This window comes from Bombus huntii, chromosome 2 (assembly GCF_024542735.1).
Source record: "Bombus huntii isolate Logan2020A chromosome 2, iyBomHunt1.1, whole genome shotgun sequence".
Classification (NCBI taxonomy): Eukaryota; Metazoa; Arthropoda; class Insecta; order Hymenoptera; family Apidae; genus Bombus; species Bombus huntii.
This window is the reverse complement of record NC_066239.1, coordinates 16,221,462-16,248,331: the sequence shown is the minus strand read 5'-3', so window position 1 is coordinate 16,248,331 and position 26,870 is coordinate 16,221,462. Positions and strand designations below refer to the sequence as shown.

Here is a 26,870-nt window from a genome sequence, read left to right as displayed (position 1 = left end):
GCGTGTTCTCATCGAAGTTCATCGGCGCCCGGGCCGACGTTATATACTTCCGAATCAGAGATACGGAGGAAATATCTGATTTCCCTGATGGATCCGTCGGCTCGAGAATCGATCGTAGACGACTTAAGACGATACGGTTGTTCCGTGGTGCGTATCGCGATTTAATGAGATCCGGCAAGTTGTAAATCTTGGTTGGGTTAACTGGCGATGACGTTCGATCAGAAGCATCGCGAAATAAATCGATGTCTGATCGATTCGACTGAAATTACGAGTGACGAAGTACCGTTTTCGATAATCGGATGGATAACGTACTCGTAAAGTATAATAGAATTTGTTAATTTAAATGATTGGGGGATTATCGAATTATTATTATCAAATTGTTATCGGAAAATTGAATTGTGCAAGAATACAGAGATACTTATTTTTGGGAGCAACTTCTGGACATTTACTTGGTTTTAATTCATTGAACTTTTACATTGATGAAATTATTCAGAAATCAAGGCTATGTACAAATTCTGCGTATACGAATTTTAAACTATTTTATTTAATTTCTAAAATTCCAACAAATTTTTATATATCCGATATAGCATGCATTATTCTTCCCAGTTTAAAAGCTCATCTCGTAATATTATATTTAAGATTTTATAGAACTTCGTTGCTAGAATTATTAAAGAATTAATTTTTACAGAAACAAAATTTGAGGTAAAGTAAGTTTGTAGAATATTTTGTAAATTATAATTTATAATACATGCATTTATTTTCCTTATTGAGATCACTATTCGATTCATATTTTCAAACATTATGTGCTTTTTACGTAATTTTTAAATGATTTCTGAAACGTGTATTTACATTTTTTATGTACTTGGTAATACTGAAATAATGATCTGGAAATCATTGACAGAGTATCACTGTTTTGATCTGGTGAATTATTATTGCATTCAGTGACGCAAATGGAATTAATTAAATAATAACAAGTTCAGCAAACATCAATATCGACAGGTCATTGAGATCCACGAACGCAAATATTGTATGCACGTATTACTGTTCAGAGATCAGTTTCTTTATTTGGATTGTGATTATTTCGAAACACACGTTGTGTTTGACTAATAATTTATCTAAATGAACATTTCTAATATACCTACATTTTAATAGCGTGCTCTATACGTGTGTCTATGTATTCTAATAGTAACTGGTAGTAGATACGTGAACTCGATCGTATCAATAAATAGAAGAAATAAATAAATACAAAGTAACAATTTTTGTTCTCTTCTATACAAAACACAAATGTGATATTGATGTTGCAATTAGTCAAACAACGAAGAATATCGATCTACGGTTTAAATAAAAATAAAATCTATAAATCTAGGCGAAAATTGTTTTCAAGAAATCAATCTTTTATGAAAAGCAAATTCTCTCCATCTTTTTCGAAAAATTCTCATCTGTTTCAGAGGAATGTAAACTTCTAAGTTACAGCGATAAAAATTATAAACAGAGACTCATATATGTATGTGTTACTCCACAAGCTATATGACAGTGATACAACCTATAATTTCTCAGCCTCTTAGTAAATCTAATGTTACAAATCGCAATAATTCGATCATCGCTTTAACTTTCAACTTATAATCATCGAAGCAAGTAATATCTATCTTTTATCTCTGTAAATTTTATATCATAATTAACGTTGCATTCTTTAAAATAATCGAGAAGTTCAGTATACGGCTTTTAGCATAGCTGGGGAAAAAGGATGTGTGAGATAAGCAGTAAATTACTACAGTAGATAAATCAAAGGCTGTAAGTGCATCCCATTTGAAAGTTAAGAGCATAGTGTTAGATATATGTTCAGACAAGAATAAAGTAGAAGCAGTAAGACCTACTTGCTCAAGGTTGGCGTTCTTATTGTATTTGAGGGTAAAGATATTGGTTTAGGTGTATATCTTTGTTCTTAGTAGATTTATGGCTGGACTTTTTGCTTCTCCTTTCCGTTTCTTTGCACTTTCATTTTTCCCTTCCAGATTTTATTTCTCTGCTTGTTTCTTAAATTCTCGTACCAACCCTTGCGTCTCTTGGAAAAATCGATCGAGTCGAAGATTTTCCAATTACCAATGGTGATACCAACGCAAAATAAAATCGAATGAAAGGAACATTCAGTTTTATACGCAGTGGCACGTTCTTTGCTAATCCTTAGAAATAGCCTATTAAAATAATTTTCACGATATCGTACAGTTAACACGGACCTTCTATTTTCTCCTGTTCATACTACAGCATCGTAATCTTGAACGAATGTAGGGTAAGAGAATTACTTGCCATCGCAATTGTCTCAGACCTGCGACTGACACCAGCTTTTCTTCTTACTAACTGCACCGATTTAACGATTGTCATAATGAAAAGGAAATGATAAAACGTCCACGTTGCAATAAATTGTATAACTTGTTACATAATTATATGGCGTTGCCGCTTGACAATACGTTTCGTAGGGATATCGTAAATCCGCTGGCAGATGTTGCCCGTTCGATTCAATCGGTCACGACGTAATTCAAGCCACATTGTTTAGCAGAAACAATCGAATTCGTTGTCCATTCGACGTGTAATAATAATGTTTCGAGCGCAATTAGTCGATCGTCGAAGCCGTGTTTGCCCGTGAATTAAATTGATTTCGAATTTCACAATGTTCCGCGGAGTACAGAGGCAGACCGCGAAAAATACGTGTATTCCCACGGAAACGAATGTTAAAACTCGTTATCGAAATGAACCCATTTCAATTTACGCCGATGGTTTATATACGTATCGTATATTGGCTATTTCATATTTTTCCGACTCATTTCGAATCGATACAACGCATTTCGTCGGCTGCTTTGCATACTATAATTATCGTTCGTATGGAAATGACGACCAGGAAACAGGATTCTCAACTACTGCGCCAAATTCGCCCAGAGATTTGTAGCCGTGTAAAAAGAAATATCTAATTCGCCTGAATACCGCGAACGTGGACAGGATTATAGCAAGTTTCGGCTATATCTATTGGGAAATATAACATAAATTGTGTTTGAACAACGAAGAACGATAATTGGTAGGAGAGATTTGCCACGGTCAGGAAGGTCCTAACTCTCTCACAGTCGAATTTGTTTTAGCCTGCGAGGAAAATTATTTGTTCGTTAACCGAGCCTCTCAGAAATCGAGCCGATTAACTCCAATTGATCACCTTTCAATTTTATCGCACAGATATACAGGATGGTTGGTAACTGGTGGTACAAGCGGAAAGGGGGTGATTCTGCGCGAAAAAAGAAGTCGAAAATATAGAATAAAAATTTTTCGTTTGAGGCTTTGTTTTCGAGAAAATCGACATTGAATTTTCGCTCGGCACGCGTGCGGTACGTTATAACGGATCTCACTGTAGATCGTTGTCTCGATGGAAAAATAAAAAAAAAATTTTTTATTCTATATTTTCGACTTCTTTTTTCGCGTAGAATCACCCCCTTTCCACTTGTACCGCCAGTTACCAACCACCCTGTATATGTCGGGTTATTGTTAGATTTAGGGGCGTGTAACGAATCTTCATTCGGACTAGCCATCGTTGTTGTACAGTAGAGATTATATTTACTGGTATAAATATGACTTTTACAGAGTTTGACAAATAACCGTGGTGATTAGACAATGTTAAAGACAATGTTCTTAGGTTCAATAACGAATCGACGGTCAACGGGCTAACTCTTTTGAAGCACAAAGTAACGTTTGCTGTATACTACTACACGTAAAGACGATGTGAAAACTCTCCAAGGTGATCGCAAGAATAAAAGACTGATGGAAACTTTTCTCTCCTTACGATTGCGTTTGTTAGTTGCATATTGGCCGGGGATACCAACAAAATTCTAGCCACCGTTGCTAGGCAGACCCGCGTAGAGCCGACATTGCTCCTGCCCGGGGTTTGATTGTTAATACAAAGTGTATCCCACAATATTGGCACTTCTCTGTTAGGTAAAAACGTTCATCCCGTGACCGTGGCTACGTTCGGTGACCAGTTGTGTCACTTCAATCCCAAGCCCACTGTGACAAATCTCGGGCAAATATAATCTGATTGAATCGTAACAACTACTTCTAAGTTTTGTTATTTAAGTACAGCTATAATAAATAGTCTAAAGTATCGGGGATCTTCCCAAAAATTCCAAAAGAAAGGCCCCGATGTCCTTTCATCTCCGATATATATATATATTGGGTTGGCAACTAAGTGATTGTGGATTTTGTCACTACCATCTAATGACAAAAGCCGTGATCACTTAGTTGCCAACCCAATATAACACATATTACCAGTATTTAACGCGATACCGACTTCTCGTCTGACAATCGTACAGAACTTAGGACTTAGACTTAGGCTTGTTGGTCCTATCGAAATTTATATTTACGGAGTAACGTTTGAAAACTATATCCTCTCTCGCAGCATAAAAATATTTTGCGTACAGGAATAGAATGTTCTTCGAATTTCTTTTGATATTTAAATTATTCCGAAGAGCGTTCGAAGCTCAAACACGGAAGACCTTTGGCAGAGGACGAGTGGAAAATTTTCCAGAGTCTTCGGAGTGGCGCATTCGAGTCACGTGTGCTAAGATTTCGGCAGATCACCGAAGGCTTACTCTCAAAGAACAGTCTTAGAACTTAGCGTCGAAGAGAGAAAATAAAGATCCGCTAAGGGTTAATCTTCTGCCGTCACTCACGTCGCCACCTTACCCATCTAATCCAGAAGTAGTTCATCCGTAGAAAAGGAGAGAGTAACAGAGGCAGAACGAGAGACAGATAGCGAGGAACGAGCTAGATATATCGATGCCTCGAATTTCCCTTTTCTTCAATTCCCTTGAACTTTCGATATCGCGGAAACAGGCTCGCGAGTCCTACGTCTGTTCGTAATCTCTTTAGAATTCACGGCATGCGTCAAAGAAAATGTGATTGCCCTACGAAAATTCCATCCCTCGAGAAATTCGAGTTTTACCTCTAAATAAACGCGTTACGGCTATAAAGAAAGGGAGCGTGTGCTTTTGAAGGAGAGAACTGCTCGATTCTTAATTCATTAGCGAGAAATAATTTGCGAGTAGTATAGAATTTTAGTTAAATTGATTGATTAGTTTCTTCCGTTTACATATCTTGTATTATACGTCATATATTCTCTATATATCTAACACATATCTAATATATATCTTTTAATTTGAACGATTAGCAGAATTAATCCCTTACAGGTAAACATATTTCTGAACATTTTACAGATAAATTGGGTTGCTGGCTGCTCGAAACTCAATTGCTTTTACTATTTTAAGCTTTCAAGAAATCGAATGTTTGAAATAGTTCTCTACGAGTATTAGCTCTCGAAGAGATAAAGTAGATTGATAAATTTAAACTCGTTAGTAATTTTAGAAGAACGATGGTCGTTTAAAAATATTTTCAAGTCCAATCGAGATATCTTCTCGAATCTTAACGAGTCACCTGATTGATCGTATCGAACCATTCAGGTCACGCTTTCAACTTAAAACTCGCTTCCATTTGAATCATTATATCGACACATCGATCACGTTCTACTCTAGTTAACGTATACTCAAAAATTAACTAGAAGAAATTGTCATAATTCAAGTGTATCGTCGTATTTTCCCAATTAACGGTTCATATACAATCGTGTACTTCCATTAAATTAAACTTTAGTGCGAAAGCGTACGCTTTGCATCATAAAAAAAAAATCACTGGAAAATGCAACGACGTGAGATGTCGAGTTCATCTGAATGTAAAACCGCAAGGATTTAACGTTCATCTTGAAACTGTTCGCTCCTCGTCTTCCAGTTTCTTAATTGAGAGAACCATCGCTTCTCCTTCTGGTTTCCACGGATAGCACCGTTTGTACAGGTATCCGTAAATGGCCCTATTTGAAATGCATTAGTTGTCACCGAGGCAACCACAAGGATGCTGTTTGCGCTGTCAACCGAAGGATAATGGATCGGAGCCGTTGGGCAGAGGGCTGTCGCGTAGCCGAGCCAACTCTCGGCCACGGAAAAATGACTATTACTTCGTGAAAGATCAGGTTAATAAAACGATCGGTCAACGTAACGACAGCGGACGTACTGATCGCCGTTTGTCATCGTGAGAATCGAGCGATTTGCCGCGCTCGTTGTTCGAACCTCGATGATCGAACGACGTGTTGGATAGAAAACGGTATTCGAAGAGCGAGTACGCGTGCTTGAGAAGAAATATTGACCCAATGTGGTCTGAAGAAAATTCCAGCTGTGTCTCTTTCCTTCGTTTCAAATCTGAGAATTAGTTTTGCGCAATTGTTTGGCTGTAGGTAAACGATTGATATTTGATATCCGCGATAGTGCAACAACCGGCTACGTTTCCGGATATTTAATTAATTTATACAATTTAACTAATCGCGGGTCTCTTACGCCATGCTCATTCGCTTCAAAATCAGCGGCCGATGGTTCTTTCAGATTCGACAGTTTAACGAAAATACACTGTCACGGTTTTTTTTTTTCTCTACATCTAGAGTTGACCGTAACTGTTAGCGACAGCTGTCAAACACGTAGTCGACGGGAATTTTCGCAAAGTTCTTTTATTATGCAGGGAATAACGTCAAACTTCGATCACTTCGTGGCATTCCGTCAATTAGCAGTCGATCGTCAACGAAAAATTCGTAGGCAGTGATCGATCAAATTCCCGCGGTGAAGCTCGTGTGGAACGTAGTTGCGGATTGCCCTAAAAATCTGTGTTATTCTCCTGTAGAAAAATAAAAGCATGGAAAGAGGAATACACCTTTGGTTGTTCTTTCGAATTTTTTCCAATAGAATCTGTTACTGGAAAGATTAAAAGAATCAAACATTTTCTTAGTAAGCTTTTAGATTTCAACTTGTATCGTAATAGGTATCGTCATTTTTTATTCTTTTCTTTCTTTAATTTTCATACCTTTTTCATTTTCGAAGTATAGTAATAAAAAATTGACTTTTACTTTGATCAGTTATTTAGGTCAATCTCTATGTTTTTATTTAAGAAAGTTATATAAGGATTTTATTTTCCTCGGAGAAGTTCTCGAAGCCGCCAGGCATACTTTTTTCTTTCATCTTTTTATATAAGAATTTCTCTGCATGAAATGTCGGAACATAAAAATATAAGCTACTAAAACTAAACCTAACACACCTTTGCAAATTTCGTATTTCCTATTTATCGAACATGGAAAACCAAAGTAACAGACCTAAAAATGTTATTTCATCGGTACACAAGCTTCAACGTGGAATTACGTGGCACAGAAATCTACGTCAAGGAAGCATCGAAACTGGTAGCTGTATTCAGAAATTACACCTTCGATCTCGACAAGTAGCACCGCTTCTCGAGCCATCGAAGCAGCAGAAAGAAAAGGAAGTACCTCAGCGTTCCTCGTTTCTTCCTCTACGTAAATGCTTGAAAAAGAGTCGAGAGTTTTCGAAGGTTTCACGAAGAGGCGTGCACATGCGCTCGCTCCTTCATGTTGCTCCTTTCAATCCACCACGCTGGAACGCGTACTCGAACGTGGCACACATCCGTGGTTTCTTGATCGCGATGCAAAAAATGGGTGATTTTCTGGGAATTAAATTTTTCCGAGGCTGACAGCGGCCGTACGAAGAAAATCGCCGACGAGTTTGATCCCTCAGGAATCCTCTGGCTGTCGTGGAATCGTTCGCAGCTCAGGCGCTCGTTAAAACTCAAAGCGAGCTGTTCCCAGAACCAAGTTGATCGTCTTCCTTGATTTTTCCTTCTGGTCGATGAGCGTGCTTCACCGGCGAAGAATCGCTTCTCGTTACTCGATCCTTCCATTCCAACGAGCGTTTGCTTTCTCACGAGTACGGAGATATGACAGATTCATCCGGTTTAATATCGAACGATATTTTATCACTCGTAACCGAGCAAAGCTCACTGTTCTTCTGGAAATGCGATCTGCTAAGTTTGAATTGCGAAAATTCGTACAATGTAGAGTTTCGGGATACGAATTTTGTACAACGATGCTTCAATCTCTATAAAATAACTGGTAAAAAGAGTTTCGATGACGATAATATCCGTTTAAAATCCGTTTTCGTTCGAGCAGATTGATATTAAATTTGAAAATATGAATGTAAATTTGAGGATATGAATTTGAATTCACATTTGAGATCTTGAAATCTTGTTGGAAAATTTCAATTGGAATTTAAATTCGAGTGGAAGCTGAAAGTGTTCGATTTCGAGTTTAAATATCCAGAAATTGTCATAAATTGTAATATGTGTCGCTGCTATTATAAACTTCTCAAGTAACTTAATACAGGTGAAATAGATGTAATTAAATGTACTTGGAAAAATATCGTAGAGGAATAAAAATTTCATAAATCTGCTGCAACTACATCGTTACAATCTCCATCTAGATGTTAACCTTGCAAGCGTCCAAAATATTCCGTCAAATGGTGACACAATTTTGCAGACAATTCTGTTTGTTAATTCCAAATGAAAATGGACAAGTTGTTACATCATAAAAGCATTCGTTCAGTTCCTAATATAATAATAATATTTCTACGTATATATCGTAGCTCGAAGAATTGAAATGCATTTCATATTCCAAAACAAGGAAACTAATTTCAACCGCAGATACATATCAGCATATACCAATTTCACCACTCACATTGAATTTACCAATCAATTTGTATCTCCATTTTTCAATACCTGCGATAATTATCGTACGGGATCAGTCGATAAGAAGTACCATCCAAAATATCTCGTTGCCTATTGGTTTTATCGAACGTACGGTAAACAAAGACAATGTAAACAGAAAAATATTGTTTCGCGTCTCTCCTTGTTTCTATTCAACAGACCCACAGTTTCCTTCGCATCTCAGAAGATACAAGATATTAGGAAATAAAATTGCATCCGTCCGGTGAGTCCCTTGAAATGCAACATAATTCGTTTAAAAAGTTTAATTACCTTAGACGATATTTCTTATCGAATCGCTCCGTGCATAGGCATATCACTTACAAACAACGTGATGAAATATCGTGAGAATTTCAACGAGGCCAGCAAATATCCTCCTTCCATTATTATTCCTCTCGATGGTGTGAAGATTATTAAACGCGTGTAAATGCGTTGAAACGAGGCAAATATTTTTCGGAACTGGGAATTCGGTTTAAATGCAAGAGCACGGCACGGCAGGGAACGAGCCGGAAAAATCCGAGAACACGCAAATAACGAGCGGAAACGAAGCAGCCATTCAAAAATGGCGAAACAAAATTAGCGAAATTTTCGCGAGTTTCAGTCGTGGTTGTATTTAACCGGGCGTTCGTTTCCTTTGCATAGAACCGCAAACCGCAGCCTTTGACTCGAAACACTGGCTTATTTTACCACCGCAAAATATATACCTGCTCTTTGTGCGTTTGTGTGCGTTTGTACGCGTGTGAGTCTGTATGGTGTAAACGTGATGTATGCGTGCGCGCGCGTCTGGCTTTGTCAGTAGAACGGCGATAACGAAAGCCGCAATTAATCCTGTATTCGCGAGTTTCACGAGTTAAGACACGTCGCTGGAATATTTTCACCGACGGAAAAAAGTGTCTGGCTCTTTATTTCGGTCGCTTTCGTGAACCACCAGCTTCTTTTTCTTCTCTTTTTTTTTCCGCCTCCTCGTTCCTTTTCGGTTTGCCCGATGTCGCTTATTTCTCGGACTGTTAAATACTCTCCGTTGAATTCCGATTACGCTACCGTGGTTCGTTGCTGTTTTGCGGTAAACGTTCGATGGAGAGAATGGTTAGATCGTCCCGAATTCCAGGATTTATTTTTCTGCTGGATTTTAAGTCGAGTTTTTTGTTGATGCGATATAGAAGATAGAATACTCAATGAATTCCTTTCTCTTTTTTCCATTTCTTTTCTTTCTCTTTCTTCTTTTTATTCTTTCACGTTGATCAGAATCGTTGACTCGTTTAGCTCTGCTATTTTTATGCTTGCGTGTCCGTAAATAAGTCCGAACTCCTGAATACATTAGATAAAAAGAAATTTTAGTTCAAAAGGTTATAACCAAAGGTTAACTCTTCAAGTGCTTGATAAAGTATCGTAGTTAAATGCAGTCTAATAAATTTCTTGCACCTTTGAGAATTTAACTGACTCAATTATTACAGATAGTTAAATGTATATCTCAAGAATTCCTTTCCGGCCGTTTGATGCCTTCGTTACGTTATGAGGTATAAATTTCAAATGTACAACTATCACATGAATTGTATTAATTATTTCGAGTATCTGTTGCAATTTGCGACAAGCAGCTTGTCACCTATCGCTCCTACATTTGTTATGATAAATATTCAAAGTTATTAAAGCGAAACGAAGGTGCTATGGATTTGTCTAAAATTAGACTATCTGCCAGAAATAATTCTTCGTATGAAGTCCTAGAAATCTCCAATACGATAATGCGTATGTATATGTAGCTTGAAAACAATAATCGTGTTCTGTGATAAGACAAGACAAGAAGCGTAGAACTGACGTAATAAATGAGGAAAAGTCGTTGTTCCAGATGTATAGCTTGTTTTCATTGACATCACGTTCTCGTTTATCCAAAGTGTGACGTGGAACACCTGCTGAAGTTGCGTGGGCAGTTTCGAACCAGAACCGTGTTCTCACACGTGTAACGCGTAACGTTAGCATGTTTGTCGAAGGTACGCGGTTCGTTTTGGGATAAAATCACGTTCCCATAAGCGCAGGGCAGGATGTAGAACACTTAATGATAGCGTGTGGTTCGTTTCGAGTTAAAATCGTATCCACACACATGTGCAACGTGCGACGCGTTTTTCTTCTAATGTCTGTGATGACACGAGTGAGCAATTACGCGCGTGTAGCGAAGATCTATTGGTCTTTTCAGTACACGTTGCCTCATTAACAGCCATCTTTAATAAGTTTCTCTGGTGTATTCGATATCTCGTACTCTGCATGTAGATATGTATGTCAATTTACGTAATTCCTCGTTTATTCCATGTTTGATATATTTTAGTCGATTCATGATTGATGAAGGTACCGAATCGATTCGCGTTTAATGCTTTGGCAGAAACTGCTGGTTAATATCGACGGCCTTCTTTACATATTTATTTGGTTAAAAATAGAAGTTGTACGATAGGGTAATAATTTTTTGGATGAAATTGCTAGTTTTCTAGAAATCTTGTTCAGCATCGGATGTTTTAAAATAGGAAACAAAATCTATGGTTAGATCATTGAACGATAAACGTTTATATTTGGATGTATTAAAATATTTCGAAATAATAAAAATCCCAAAAAAGACTTCCTGCTACGGGGATCGGCGTTATTAGTAGTTCCAGCGAAATTTGTAATGAGAAACAGATGACAAAGTTCAGACTACCTGGAACAGTTCGTTCTCTTTAAATAACTGTGTACTCTGTAAGCATATTCTATAAAAGTACGTAATATTAATTATAGCGAAAGGGCTTCTCTTTTTGTATTTTTTTTTCTTTTTTGACGATAAATTCCATTCATGTGAAACATTTTGTAGTTGGAAATTATACATTCATTTTTTATACGTTATTACAAAATTCATTGGAATTTAAATATGTTTTCAAAGTTTTATCATATTTCATTCAGATTTTGATCGTGCTAAAAGAAACAAATTAAAAACAGAGGATTACAGAATTTTTTTTTGAAAAAGAAGCTTCTCTATAAATTGGCTAACTGTGAATTAATTAAAGCTAAAAGTAAAAGCTGAATCAAAATTGTGAACTTTTTATAATCGATAATTTTTCGTGAATCTCGTGGTAATAAAAACTTTCAAATTAGCGTTCAGATATTGTTACAATTATCAATTAATTGTCGTGAAAGATACATTAAAAGAAGGTTTACTGTTTTACCAATGGTTTTACCAGTGGCTCGAAACAAACAAACTCGAGGAATCCTCTTTTAATCCCGTTGCGGTTCTTCAATTTTGTATTTGAATTTCGCTCTCGTTTCAACAAATAGAAAGAATTTTAATGTTTTAACAAACTCTGTAGCAATGAAAGATGAAATAAAAATTCGTGTATATCGTAGAATACGCGACTGATCCGAAAATGAAAATAGCAAATTGAATTCATAATTAAACCATTATCAATGGTATTTTCACGCTATTACTATCCTTGCATTAACCATTTAACAATATAAACTAAGAACGTAAAATCTCTGCAACTCTGAGTCTTTTACCAAAAAGAATTTGTAGGGCTACTACAATAAAGAGGCAGCTCTACTTTCTCGTTATTCCAGCAAACCAACAAAAGTCAACTTAGGATCGATTGTCAAAGCACTTGTCATAAACGTATTATAAATTAACAATCGACTAATATTCGTAGTAATAAACTTCTGAACTTTTAAATATGAAACCTATAGATTTCCTCGTCTTCCGATAAACGTAATTTAAATAGCTATCTTCTTGCCAGTCTGTGCTACTCGCTCCATTAGACGTTCATCAACGATCGCGTAATTCATCGATCACCGAAATCGATCAGGAAGAAAGCAACGAAGAAGAAAGAAGCAATGGGTTTCATTAAACGTTCCCTAGACGGTTTCTATCTCTGCCAATTTCATTAAATCCATGAAGCCGGTCCCAGACGTATTTAGCACCGGTTTGCGGCGTGTTTCTGTTCCTTGGAGCAAAAGGCCGGTCGAAAAATACGAGCGCGCCGGGAAACATGCCGGTCCCGTAATTAACCAGCCAGAAAGATTAAAGAGGTTGGAAAGCTCTTTTCCCTTGTTCCTTTGTGGCATAGCTGCAGGACGTTGCCTCTTATTTAGATTCCCTGGCCACCGATGCCAGCCATTTTTGCCATACTCTGTGAACACTCGTAAACCATCATTCCGTCTCTTTCCCCTTGTTACGTCCAGAACGCACAAAAGATGTCTTGACGATCGCAATAAGAAGCTATTTTGAAATTGGAGTCTCGAAATATTGAGCGACGTAGCATACGGTATACTCTTTAGGATTTTAGTATCTTTCGCAACTCGATAACCGAGAATATATTATGAATTTGATATTTTCATGGGTAACTTAAAAAACACATATAACGGTAAGAGTTATCTTGAAACATGCAAACTCCAGAAAGGTCACTTCATCACGCATTCTCGCCTTATCGGAAAACAGAACACGGTATCTTGTGAATATTGCAACACCAAAGAACACCACCGAACATTTGCTTTGCTACGACACCAAATTCGAAGACACAAGACGCAACTTAGAGATACTCGATAATATACAATCGTTTCTAAGTAATAGAACACAATGTAAGAGAAGTCTAAGTTTCCTAAAAGAAAACAGACCTTTTGCACTGTCTATAGAAGCGTGCAAACCGTACCAACTTGCTAAATAACTAAATACTAACAACATCACTAACAACAACTATACCAAACTTAGTATGTAAATATTATTTAACATACATATATTTATAGAATACTTGTAATCGCAGTCGCTAGTACCTCACGAGGCAATTAGAGCGCCGATAAGCAATAAATAAAAAAGAAATATGAATTATCGAAGTTTCTGATTTGGTGGAAATCCTGCAACTTTGTCGAAAATCCGACAATCAGGGTGCTGTAGATTCGAAGATTAAATTATCGACAACGATCAATCAATATGCATTCCGAGCGTACCAAGGAAAGCTTGGGTATTTCAATTAAAATCAAACATCTTTTAGCATTCAGGTTGCAACCATCGAACAAAGCATACAAGATACGTTCGATCATTCAAGATTTTAACCGGCCAAATTTTTGTAATTTTAAGGGACAGAATTTGATCGTATAAATCGATTGAAAAGAACAGCAAATGAAATGTCGTGTTTGACCCTTGACGAAGGGTCATTGTTGAAGAAAAACTTTTCCCCCTCCTCTGGTATACCTTTTGGGAGGTTTTTGTTTCCGTGCGAAGAAGATTCGCCAACTCTTCTGAAGGAAACCGCGATCTCCAGAAATTGAGTGCGTCGTTGGAATCGTCGGTGGTGAAAGCACCCATGGGAGAATGAGGGTTTACCGCCTACGTTACGTTGGCCGCGTTCGCGATTCTAGCGTTTATGAGGTTTTGTCCCTTTGTAAGTGGCGCTGCCGGATTTCCTGGAATTGACGTGGTCTCGGGGGAAACCATCGTGTTTGCTAATGCGTGTTTGTTGTGTATATAAGTCATCGGGATGAGGTACTCCCATGATCGAAGCAACGATTATTACGGGAATATTCGTGGTATTTGCTTCGTAGTTGAGTTGAGTATTACCGTTTACTGTGAGTACGGTGCATCGAAAGTGGTATGGCGAAGATGGCGATTTATATTGAAATTGGTTGTGCATCTATATAAATATAAATATTGTAACAAAAGTGGAGCACAAAGATTGTCAAAAATCCAGAAGCCTAATGGCGTGCAAGAAGCACATAATAAATTTAAAACCATTTCATCTTTACACTTTTGATGAATTTAGTCGATATACTGTAATGGGTTGCCATATTTGAATTTTTGATGAAGTATAGTAATTCTACAGCATCTCAGAGAATACAGGGTTTGCATACCTTTTACAATTCTTCGTGTTTGTAGATTTTGGGCGAGGATACTTCTTCTAATGTATAGAATACATTTTATATGTCATAGTATCAGTATAGGTAATAATTAGTTGAATAGACCTGACTAAATTTATAACTCGTTAATAGACAGCTGATATCGCTAAAGTAATCAGACTGTTAACCCTTTGCACTCCGAATTTTATATCTTTTTACTTCTACGATATATGTAACTAATCTCGTACTTTTCAAATCTTATGTACAGTAGCGTACATATAAATAGAAAAAATGCGTTATATGGTTACATCAGATAGAATTTAATTTAGTTTGCAATTATTATCCAAAAACGAAGTTTAAAAGCTATTGTAAATTTTTATCATGCTTCGATGTACAAGAGATATATTTCTAAATCCTACCGGTGGAAAAATATTACTTTTTTTACCTTTCTCCGTTATAATTGATATCGACTTCCGCAATTATTAGTACTTGCGATTGTAGACTAATTTCGAACCACTTTCACGCCAAGTGTACGCCAAGTTTCTGCATAGAATCAAATTGTGCAGTTTAATTGCAGTATTCACTTTCCTTCGTGCTATTCCTTATTAACGTATGAGGAATTTCAGATTCATAACGTGGGACAGCGTCTGCTCAATAAATATGTAAATAGAATTTTTACGACCTCCTCTGTTCTCCAGAGAATGAGAATCTTCATTTTTGATCTGGGTGAATCTACATCAATTGCTATCGAAGCGAAGAGATATCCATAATCCCACGAAATTGCTATTAGTATCGATTTCGAAGACTATGTTTGTTACGGATTAATCATATGATATTTTACAAGTATTGGGTTGGCAATTGAGTGATTGCGGATTTTGTCAATACCACCTAATGACAAACTCTTAGTTGCCAAGCCAATACATGCAGATACAAAAAGCTTCCATGTATGGAAACATGTATAAAAATATTAGTCTTCACAGAGCTTCAAAAATAGGTCAGAAAATTATATCCGAGTATTTTACTGTAGAAATAAAACACTCATTCGCAATGTTTAATTAATACATTCTCTGTGATATAGAATCAAATAACAGTCTTTGTCCACCTAATAAAGAATTTGCTTTTGATGTTACATATTCACGAGTCGTAAATGGTGTTAGCGTATGGAAACTGTATTTGAACTGAAATTCGTAAGTGTAGAATTTGTGTAATAATTTGTACATTTTACATTAAATTTGTGCCGTAATTAACACTGTTCTTCTATTATGTGTATTATGTCAAATTATTCGTTCAAACGTCTAATTACTATAACACAGCGTAAAATACAATTTATACAATAGCGTGATCGAAAGGTACAATCATTCGCGAAAGTATTTCAACAATTATCATATAAAATTGTTATTGTATCGGATACATTACGCGCGTCGTAAAAACAGCTTGAAGCATTAACATTCTAATAAGATAAGGCTATCGCGATTATATTGGTAACATTTGAAATATATATCACGATTACAAGATATTTACTGGAGACATGCAGTAAATTAGCATTGAATATTTGCCTTAAACGTATAATTAGTATTATTAAAGATGGGTTCCATTAATATGGAAGCTTATTAATAAACTGAATAATTCAATGTTCAAATACATTTGTATCCTCAGCAAAATATGCAGACATTTGCATCGAATATCTTGCAATTGTTATATACATTTTCATTGTAATGTTAATGAAATTTCGAAATGTTTCGTATTACGGACGCGATATATTCACAAAAGCCGAAAGATTTCTAGTATCCATATACTTCCGTGAGCCACTGTATAAACACGATATTACTTACGGAATAATATACCTTCTCAAATAGTCTGCACAAATTCGAACTACGAGTTCGCGCGACTTTATCGTTCCTCCAATAATTTTCCAAAATCTGACTGGCTGGCGAGCAATCTTGGAGATAGTCCGCAGAGGGAAACGGGCAAGAAATACCAGTCGTATTATTAAACGCGAGCATGGGATACGTGGAGAAAAAAAGGAAAATTGCCATGTGGAGATTCTCGTCGGACACGCCTCCTGTATCTTAGCCAGCTTCTCCAGTTTGCAATTTACTCGACGCTGGAAAAAGTATACGTTTCCGTTATTTACCATTCGTGTAAAACGAGCAGTCGGTTCAAAGCATCCACCAGTATACATATGTATACTTTGCCTCTTCATGATCGCCTCTGTTTCCTCTATTATATCCTCGTCAATTTATGCTTTCCAATATCGAGACTCTTTGCCTTTGAACTCGCAAAAACACGATTTTACGTGATTTTCGTAGTATACAAAAAAGAGAAGGGTGGAAAGAGGGTAGAAGGGAAAAAAGGGTCTACGAATTTCTTCTTACATGTAAATATGTAAATTGCAATATGAAATTTAAATATACGATAATATATATATGGAAGAAATTCTGATTTGAGAATAAAAGTATATATTACATATGTGAAACATCGAAGATACAAAATTTTTATTGACGCATTCATATAAAAATATTATATTACGTGTAGTGGGAAACATTCAGCAGACAATGCAATATATTTGTAATATACATTTCAATACAATATATAGTGATATAAATTAATGTACAAGAATATATTAAATATCTACGTTGAAACACGAGAAATGCAAAATTTTAATAAATTCATCAATTCATGATATAGAAATATTAAACATAGTTGAAAAATTGGTTCGATACAGGGAATAACAGATATCTGCGTCGAGTCATGCAGCAAGTAAAATTTTAATAAATCCAGTGATATAAAAATATTCAAGAAATATGGAAGAAATATTATATGTGTTATAATCATACGTTGTTTGTATTATTCGCAATTGTGAGATAAATACATGCGACGTAGATAGAACAAACATGCATAACGCGTGTTTAAAAAACCTGTGTAATAAATTACGTAACGCGAGTAAAACATTAAGGTTGAGAAGATTAGGAAAAGCTTTAAGAATATGCGAGAATTTATTCATTGACCTGTTTCAAATTTTAAGCTGCTTACCAGCTGTCCTAACATCCATAGTAATTAGCAAAGAAAGAACTCCAATCCTTAATATGCATACGACGCGATAAAAATGTTAGCGCGTAAGAAATAATCGTTTTAATTCAGTGAAAAGTACTTGAGTACACTCGAAAAAGAGAGCACACACAGCATCTGTAATATTTCATCATCTTTATTTTGAATATTTCTCATCCATGAGGTAAACATTAACATACACAATGGAAATCCTGTTCTATAGTGTGCTTTAATCCTTTAATCGCTCTTGAACTCTACAAATCTGGCTGTACACCCTCCTCGGAAAATCACCTTTGTATTTTAATAATACAACTACCGCAATTGTCGCTTAGATCATCTCGCAGCCGTCTCGCTCCTATATACAATATCTCCTTTTCTCATTCTTATCCGATTTACATTGTAAATGGCGTTTTCATAGAAAAAGACTGTGAACCTCGGGCATACCATCATTTTTCAAGAAACAAAGGATAAAACTGGTCCAGAACAAAAACCATACAACTCTCGTTGAAGCTCAGCAAAAATAGAAAAAGCAACCAAAAAAAAAAAAAAAAAAAAGAAAAAGAAAAACAGAGGGTCGAATTAAAAAGATCCAGAATTCATTGAAACTGCGTTCGATCACTGATATTGCTTTCAATTACGAGAAAGGTCCTGGAAAAAAGATTTCGAAACTACCATTCTCTCGCTCAACTCTTTTCCATATTGTTTTAAACTAGCAATAATCGCACATCGATAGAACCCCATTGGTTACGATATCGCCACCGCGCCAAGCTCTTCCCCATATCGATCGGTGCAGTCATTTTTAACATAAAACTATCGTTCTTTTCGAAGCGATGTTTTTATTTTTATATATAACAAGCTTTTCTACAAAATAGTTGCGTTTAGTTATCGCTGTATTGTAGACGTTGTAACGCGATGCATAAGATCGGTCATGCGTCTGAAACATCTGAAACGAAATCCTGACAGCGTGCAGGACTATTCCAAGTTCGTTCCCGCCACTTTGACAGTAGAAGAGTCACGCTTATACATTATTCATATCGCAAGGGATGAGAGCGCGAGATACATTGTACTTACGAACATCAATATGCGTGATTTCGAGATGCCCTTATTTTCAGTCAAAGAATATCTGCGGCCAACTGTCGACCATTGGCACGAGAAACTATTGGTCTATCGATAACCAGATTTCCTGTTTTTTCCTTGATCACGAATAAATCATTCTGTTGCATCGCTCATTTGCCATCTTTCTTAATCATTTTTATTAGGCGTGTGCAAACATCAGCGCGTGCAAAATATTTATCCTGTGAGATTAAATTTGCCTTTTAAATTTTGTTCCATTTCTATCAGTTGGGGTCTTTAAAAGCTGATCAACTTAATTTTCTGATAATTTCTCAATTTCATTATCCAGATACATTATCGGTATTCGATTTATTTCTTATCTATTATTTTTACCTTCATTAACTTTATTAACTTGATTATTTTCGTAAGTTCGTCCTTTTCTTTTTTTTTCCTTTTTTTTCTTTTTGCGGAAAATGGCGTAACGGTGATGAACTCGTAAATAAAGTTTTTTAAATTGCATTTGTAACATTATCGTTGCCTCGCATTTTTTATAGTAGAATTAATACTATTAATAGTAGGCTTTCTCAACTTTACGGAACTATACGATATAACTTTTGAATTGTTTAATCATCGATCATAAAAGAGAAGGAATTTTCTCATCATTTTTTCGTTATTGAGCTTCGCGAATAATCAGAATATTCATGTAATTTTCTTGTATGCGCTTAAATTTAGATAAGTGGCATGAATGTTCTGCAGGTATAAATTTAGCATTTCAAGAAGATTAAAGACTTTCTTTATTCCGTCTAGACAATTTTTTAATATACATTTATTAATTGTATAAATTACTTTAAAATAAAATGAGGAAACTGTAGGAGTTCTATTTGGAGAAATTTCCAATTCTACGGTTAATAATTCTTACGAACCTGAAATAATGAAGTAATTAGTCGTTAAATCGTGCACAAAGTACTTTGATTAAACATATTATGTTTCGAAGAAACGGAGAAAATTTTATTTTAAACAACGGCATATACATTAACCTAATAATTTATATTTCATTGTATTATTTTCACGAAGCTTGATACGCTCGTTGCTACCTATTTAATATTCAGTTCCCTTTATGATAGTAATCTGAACATATGAATACGAGATTTTTACAATTTTGTTTATTTTCTGAGAAAGAACTTTCAATATGGGATATTTGTCGTGATAGATACGAAGAGATATAAAAAGTAATAGCTACATCGGTTTTTAAAAATTGAAGCTATTTTCGTTTTTACACGTTTGATGGCAATCTGAATTAATTACGAGGCACATGACAAATGATTGGAATAAATTAATTTGCCAATAGCAGAACTGCGTGAATTTCAAGAAGGCACCTACATAATAACGTTCGTTATTTACGAGTTCGTTTATGTTACAGTGCTAGCACGTTGCATATAAATTTGTTGGACATTGACAAGTCTGCCAATAGTTAGTACAGCGTTATATTTGTACGTGCTGATACGTCTACCGATATTTCATCGTACATTTCCCATATTCGCGTAATTTTATTTAATATAACGTGTCCAGCTCATAGCGTCGTTTCATAATATTCTATACGTCAAAATTATTCACGCGTGACAGAAAAAAAAGATCGCGTATTTGGCGGCACCAACCAACCGTATAAAATAATTCATTCAAACTTTTAGCGAGTAGGTTATCTAGAATTAAAAATCGTTTTTCTTTCTTCTTTTTTTTTTTTTTTTTTTTTTTAATCAACTCGTTTCACTCGAACGATTGTCCGTCACGAAATTTTCATGAAAACTGTAGGTAAAAGCTGTCTGGCATGGTAACACGTACTCGGCTGTGTAAAATTCTAAAACTAGAGTGGCAAAACGCGATGAATAAAATCAAAATTTTAAGATTTTGACACGGTAAACCATGGAATAATGGGAATAAAATTTATTATTGCCAGCGTTGAGCCGGCAGCGTTAAAACGGCGCTGATACGGCGAAGATGATACATTAAACCGCTTTTGCAATATTTCACGGATGCACCATTATTCTGTTTTAGTACTCCATTTTTCCCCAGCCGCGTATATCCTTCTTTTCGTTGCCGGTTATCGTATAGTTTAAGGTAATCCGACCGGAATTCGCAATAATTTATGACGCGTGTTAACATCCTGATGCCGTAACATTCGTAATCGATCTTGTAATAATAACTCACGGTTGAAAGGAATAAGTTATACGATTTAAGTGTAAACCATGATATAGCGTAATACTTACAATTATTTCGTTCCATTTATCGGTAATATATTCATCTTATTGTTAGGAACGCGATTAATTTAAAAAGGTCAGTCTCTTAAAATTGTGTGCAATAAAATGTCCAATATTGTTAGATGGACGATAAATTCGTCGAGTTTACAAGTCATATACGATTTTATATTTCATAGTCGAAATACGAACTCCTTTTTAATTATTGGAAATAAAATGTATGTATTTCTCCTTTTTCAAAAAATGTCTGCGTTTCGATAATGGTTAGAGAAATGTTTCAGTGAAATAACCGGCAACACTGTTATAACTGGGTCAGTTGCATATCTTGAGCAATTGGATCAATATTATTAGTAAAATTTTACAAATTACCAGTTATCGATGTTAATAAATTCTTTTTCCGATAACATACCTTAGGAATAAATTTCGCAAATTGCGAGAGAAGCGATCGTTGTATTTAATGTAAACTTGTAAAATTGTTGAAACAATTCTATTTGTGCAACGGAAATCTATAACCAACGATTTATAACTTGTTGATGCACAGATATTTGGTAGAGCACGAACGTTATGCAAATTCATTGTATTTACGAGCGTGAGGAAATGGAAACTATATAGAAATTTATTTCACTCAGTGAATATTAGCACGAAGATTGTACTTTGAATAATTTACACATTTTTGCATATTATTTATTTATTACGTTTCTCATAAATGAAGATCACAGAAAAATTACTTTTCAAGTACATTTCTGTCTTTTTGAGTTTAAAGTAGCTTTATGACTAACACGTAAATATTTTAATATAAAATCGTCAAAAATGTAAATTCCTGTTGGATTAAAAAAGGTGCTCGAAGGAATTTTGTGAAAAGCACAGCTACAACTGTTAAGACAAGCAATATTTTAATATCAGGACAAGCTATATTTCTTAAAATTTTGAAGAATATAGACAAATTATTTCTTGTAAAGTTATTTTAAAATTATTTTTGAAAAATATATTATATTAAAAATTAGTTTAAAATTATTGCACCAATAGAAATTTCCAAATATAAAAACATTCGCGATCTAACGATTAATTTCTAAATTATTCTCTCTAATAAAATCTGCTTGCTTTAGGATACGAATAAAACAAAACTATCTGCAACTACCTTATCGACAAAAAGTATCTCGGCCCATTCTGTCGATCGAAACAATCGCAACGATGTTAATTCCCTATCGGAATAAGTCGTGTGGCGAGGCAACCACGGCGACCTCGGTGAAATTCTTTCGAATCGTCGTATACACGTCGGAACAATGGTTCCCTCAGCCCCTTTATCGCACAATTCCACCGGGCAGAAATGTCATTTCTTTCGCGGAGGTTGCTCATTGTGGCCGCCATGAATCGGCAACAAAAGCCGTTGTCAAAGTACTTTCGGCATGCGAACAAGAAATTATTACGTAGCAATGGAGCGGAGCTCGTTCGTGAAAGCAAGAAATAACGAGCTCCACACTCTAATTACTCCCGCATCGATACGAACCAAGGAGGGAAAGATAGAGAAAACTTTCTTTCGTTTAATTCTTTGCCGGAAATGGTATCGCTGCGCGCGCCCTCGTGTTCGCCAAGTCACCACGACATTGAAACCCGCCGAGTATTTTCACTCTGTAATAAGGTCGACGGATATTTTGTTGACAATAAGCTGGCGAGCAATAAATGGCGAGATAGCGACGAATTGAATACGTTTTCGGGGTAAAGAGCGAAGAGAAATCGCACAGGCGATGGACTAAATCAAAGAACTGGGGCAAACTGCGGCCGCTCGATGGCAGAGAGCAAAAGAAGGATCTTTCGATTAGCGGATTCAATTAGAAATTGTATTTGTCGCGAACTTGCAGCGTCTACCTTCTCTCTTCTTTTCGTGCAGATTGACATTTGTGAAATTTTCTGATTGTACTGGCAAAATGATACGTACGTTCTGGATATCGAGGTTAAGGAGGAAAGGTTCGTTCGTAATATGGGTACCTTAAACTGTCGTAATTGTACGACATGGCTCTTTTTCTCATTGCATTTGTTTCGTACGTTTTCAATAAATATATTCTAAGTAACGAGATATACAGTGGCTCACGAAAACTTGTTCTCTATCGAATCGATAATTTCGAAGGATCCACGTTACTAAAATTTTTCATGTAATATCTGCTTTGGAATAGTTCCATTTTCTACTTCATCCGTGTATACTAATATCTATTTTCTTCTCTGTTTTCAGGTAAGTTTTCGATACTGAACATCTGCACGGTTCACTAACCGGAGACCCTGTTATGTGAGTAAAAATCTGAAAATTATTATGAATTCTCGTTGAACTATCATAGAAGAACTAACTACGTACCAAGTTATCTAAACCATTCAACTCTTATCCATCACATTCATCGATGCCATCAACAATTTCTGAGATGTTCTCGGAGATCAATTTAAACGAGACGCTTTATACACGTATCCCTCGTGCTGTCAACTTTTTCAAAAGGACTATCTCCTGTCTACTATTCTATCCTGCCATCAAACGATCTACTTTATCCGAGAAAAATCAAACAGGGCGCGCTACCATCTCACTCGATGTGTCTTTCTCGATCGAGATTTCAGTCAGCCGAAAAACAGGTCCGTGCTCTGAAAACATGCCTCCCGGCGTGGTTCGCGTTATGTCTTTTGCTTCGGGCTATTATGCTAACGGTGTTTCCCGCGAAAACGTTTTCAAACGCTAAATTCGCTATTTATATTCTCTCGACACAGTTTGGAGAAGCAGGTTGACACACGTGCAAAGACTCTTATATAGAGGCTAGGATAGATCAATCTAGAATAGATTGTTAAACGAAAGAAGATGCGTGTGACTACGTTTTCAGACGGGTTCGCGACAACATCAGCCCCGAGGAAACATTTCGGCGTCTCGACGTCGCAAAATTTCCTATTTATATGCCCGCGGGTATCCGGGATTAGGACACTGACTGCCGTTGAAGCATCGGCATGCATATGCAGCCGAGTCCTCGGCCAACTTCTTAAGCAAACGAGACGTACGATATGGCGCTCTACCTTTGTGGATTTTCGCGGAAACTTTGGCCATCGCGATGACCAACTTCTCTGTTCCCGTGTTTGCGACCGGCGAAGACTTTGGTTTTGAATTAGTGTTTGGAAGGGCGAGAAGCGAGAGATGAATTGAACGAAGAGAGCTGAAGTGTTGGCAGATAAATTAAAGTTGGTCTTCGGAAGGCGGATTGGTATGGTAATATTTGGCTGGGAATTTGCGACGATCGAGCATTTCGATGGTCCCCTGTTCAAGTCGTTTCATACTGCTTTATTTTGTGCTTATCGCGGATAAGACAGGAGATTTCATTTTCGCCTGTTGAGGTACAATTGTGCCAAGTTCGAGCAATAAAGCACAGAACCGGGAAAAATCAATTTTATTATTTGCATTTGCTGTAATATCGTACGACATCTTTCCTCGTCTACGTAAGCAATATTTGAATTAATTTAAAGTTTTTCGAGGGAAAAAGTTCGCATTGTTGCGAGATGTGCACCGGGCAACGAAGACTTGTCTTCGTGACGGCGCAAGGGAAAAGCGGTTCAGGAAGATTGGCATCAATATTTCAATCGTGTACATCTGGCACGCAATAGTTTCGCAACGTTGGCTCGGGATATTTCAATATTTTCCTCAAAGGTGGGCAAAACCGTGCCAGCTTCAATTTGCCATTCTCTAGAACACGTAAGCCTGGCCAAACGCATTTTCGTTTCGTCCTTGGAGAGCATACGAGATTACAATTAGAAAGTTCTCGCGTCTCGTTCGCGTTAATTCTACCAATTCCAGCTAGTAATTTTTCCACCAATTCCGACGGAATTAAAACGAACGCGACGAAAGAGGGAAGCTTTCTGGAAATTGCGCGTGTACTGTATCGCGTTTCGCTATCAAAGAATCTCCACGGCCGAGTCCTACGTCTTCAAATTTCGAGAAATTCGGACGAAATGGATACAGCTGCTTGTCTTTTAACTAAGAAATTAGAAATTATTTTGCGAGCAACGTCAGTTTCATTTTTAAATCTCCTGTGGCGATCCTTGGTACAAATTTCGATTAACGTCTTGCTCTTCGAATGAAATCATTTTCTGAAGCATGTAACAGGAAGAAATAAAAAGAGGACGGGCTAAAATGACAGAATAATTATAACTGACGGAATTACTTATTAAATGATGGAAAATTTCTAACATAAAAACAGGATATTTTTAAGGGAAGCATCAAGCAAGTAAACAGTTCGATAATGTAATTACGCGATGTTTAGCTTTAAATTTCTTGATAATATCGATAATGAATTTCTCTGAAAATGAAAAGATTCGTTAACCATAAACTAAGAACTACAGATTACATCGCAACGTGTCATTAAACGCGTCTAATTTCCAACTCTAGTGCTTTGATTCTATCTGAGAAATAATTACTCGACGCAATACGATTCTCTTCTAACGTCCCTTAACGTTTTAATTAAAATTTCCAATTTCCTACAAAATATTAGTTTCTCTGAAATCCTTGATCCTTCGCGTTTTTGACATTGTCATGGCAAAGTAGCGGAATATATTCTGTCTCTGTTGCAAGGCCAGTTTAATTCAATATCCGTAGCTGTCCAAAACCGTGACGTGGAAAATCTCGAAACGCTCGATCGCCAGGGCAACGGGACGCGCCGAGCAAATGCAGTGTTTCAGCAAGGTGGCCGTCGCCCAGAAATTACCTCGTTCCGTAACCCCTTATTTCGCTCGGCCGTTTTACCAGGGAAATTAATTTACGCAATCAACATACAGATAAGGCGAGCTGGAGCGTGTGCGCAAACAATGCCGGAACGAGTCGAGTTGCCAGGTAGAGAGAACCGAGCGAACAAACGCGTCGACCCGGTCGATATTTCCAGCGCAAAGGATTAATGCTATTAATTTAATAGAGTCGAGTGGGAAAACCTTCTCTCAAGGATTCTATTTTTCGCTTTTATCCCGAATCTCTTTTCTCTTTCGTGTCTCGTTTGCCCGGTGGACAAAGTGACTCTTTCCTGTTGGTAGTTTCGTTAGGAGACGGGACACATCTAGAAGAAAAGAGAACACGTTTGATTGTAAAAAAGAAATGTTCTGTAGTAGAGTGACGTGGTTTAATATTAATAAGGTTAGAGTTATTTAAAAACGCCTAAAAGTAGTAAAAGTTATTGTTAGGTTGTAGGAAATGTTTCTTTCGTTTTATAAGTAAATAATATTGTTTTTGCGTTTTATATTAGTTTATTGAATTATACACGAATATAATAATAGAAATAGAACGAAATGGATCACACCTGGATCAATAAAATAATATAAAACAGAAATTGTTGTTCATCTATTAATATCTTATGAAACGAAAGAAACTTTTCGGACGAATTATATTTTTTTAAAAATACTTCGGCTATCGAACATTCCAAGTTTTATATTTAAACTTTCGGTACAACATAATGACGAGAAACACGACACGATTACGAAATTATGATATGATATCTTCGAAATTCGTGTCTTATGTTATTATCGTTTAAATACGAATTGGTTGCCATTTAAATTATATATTCGAATGTTGTGAACTTTTGGCGGTGAAATATTCACGTCCCTACCCCCGCTGTTGTCCCAACTTTCGCCTCGCATTTGCATCTTTTCAATATTTGTAAACAACGTGGAATAAAACATAGAATCGTATTAAATATTAAAGCTAATTAAAAACTGTCTATATTTTAATAGCAAAGAGATATATAACATCAATTTTGGGTCATACAAACCCTAGGAGAACAGCAGGGCTGTTAGTTACACGAGTTCATTTGTAAAGATACGAACAGCTTCTTTTGACTTGCAATATTTACAATTAATTCCTTTCAAGTGATTTAATCTATTAGTTGCATCGGATAAGAAAAATGTTACGAAAATGTACCGAGTTAGATATAAAAAGACATCTGCAGAGAAACAAGGAGGAACGATTTTAAAATGATTTTATCGTTCAATCTTCCATAGATTGGACAT

General features: G+C 36.3%; 1 protein-coding gene and 1 non-coding gene across 5 annotated transcripts in view; one reads left to right on the top strand and one right to left on the bottom strand.

Moving 5' to 3' along the window:
- LOC126878145 (lachesin-like) overlaps positions 1 to 26,870 on the top strand; it is a 483,910-nt gene that overhangs the window by 126,791 nt on the left and 330,249 nt on the right. The window lies entirely within an intron of this gene.
- LOC126878401 (U4 spliceosomal RNA) lies at positions 18,184 to 18,326 on the bottom strand. Its single transcript, XR_007695665.1, has one exon. It is a non-coding gene; the product is annotated as a U4 spliceosomal RNA (small nuclear RNA).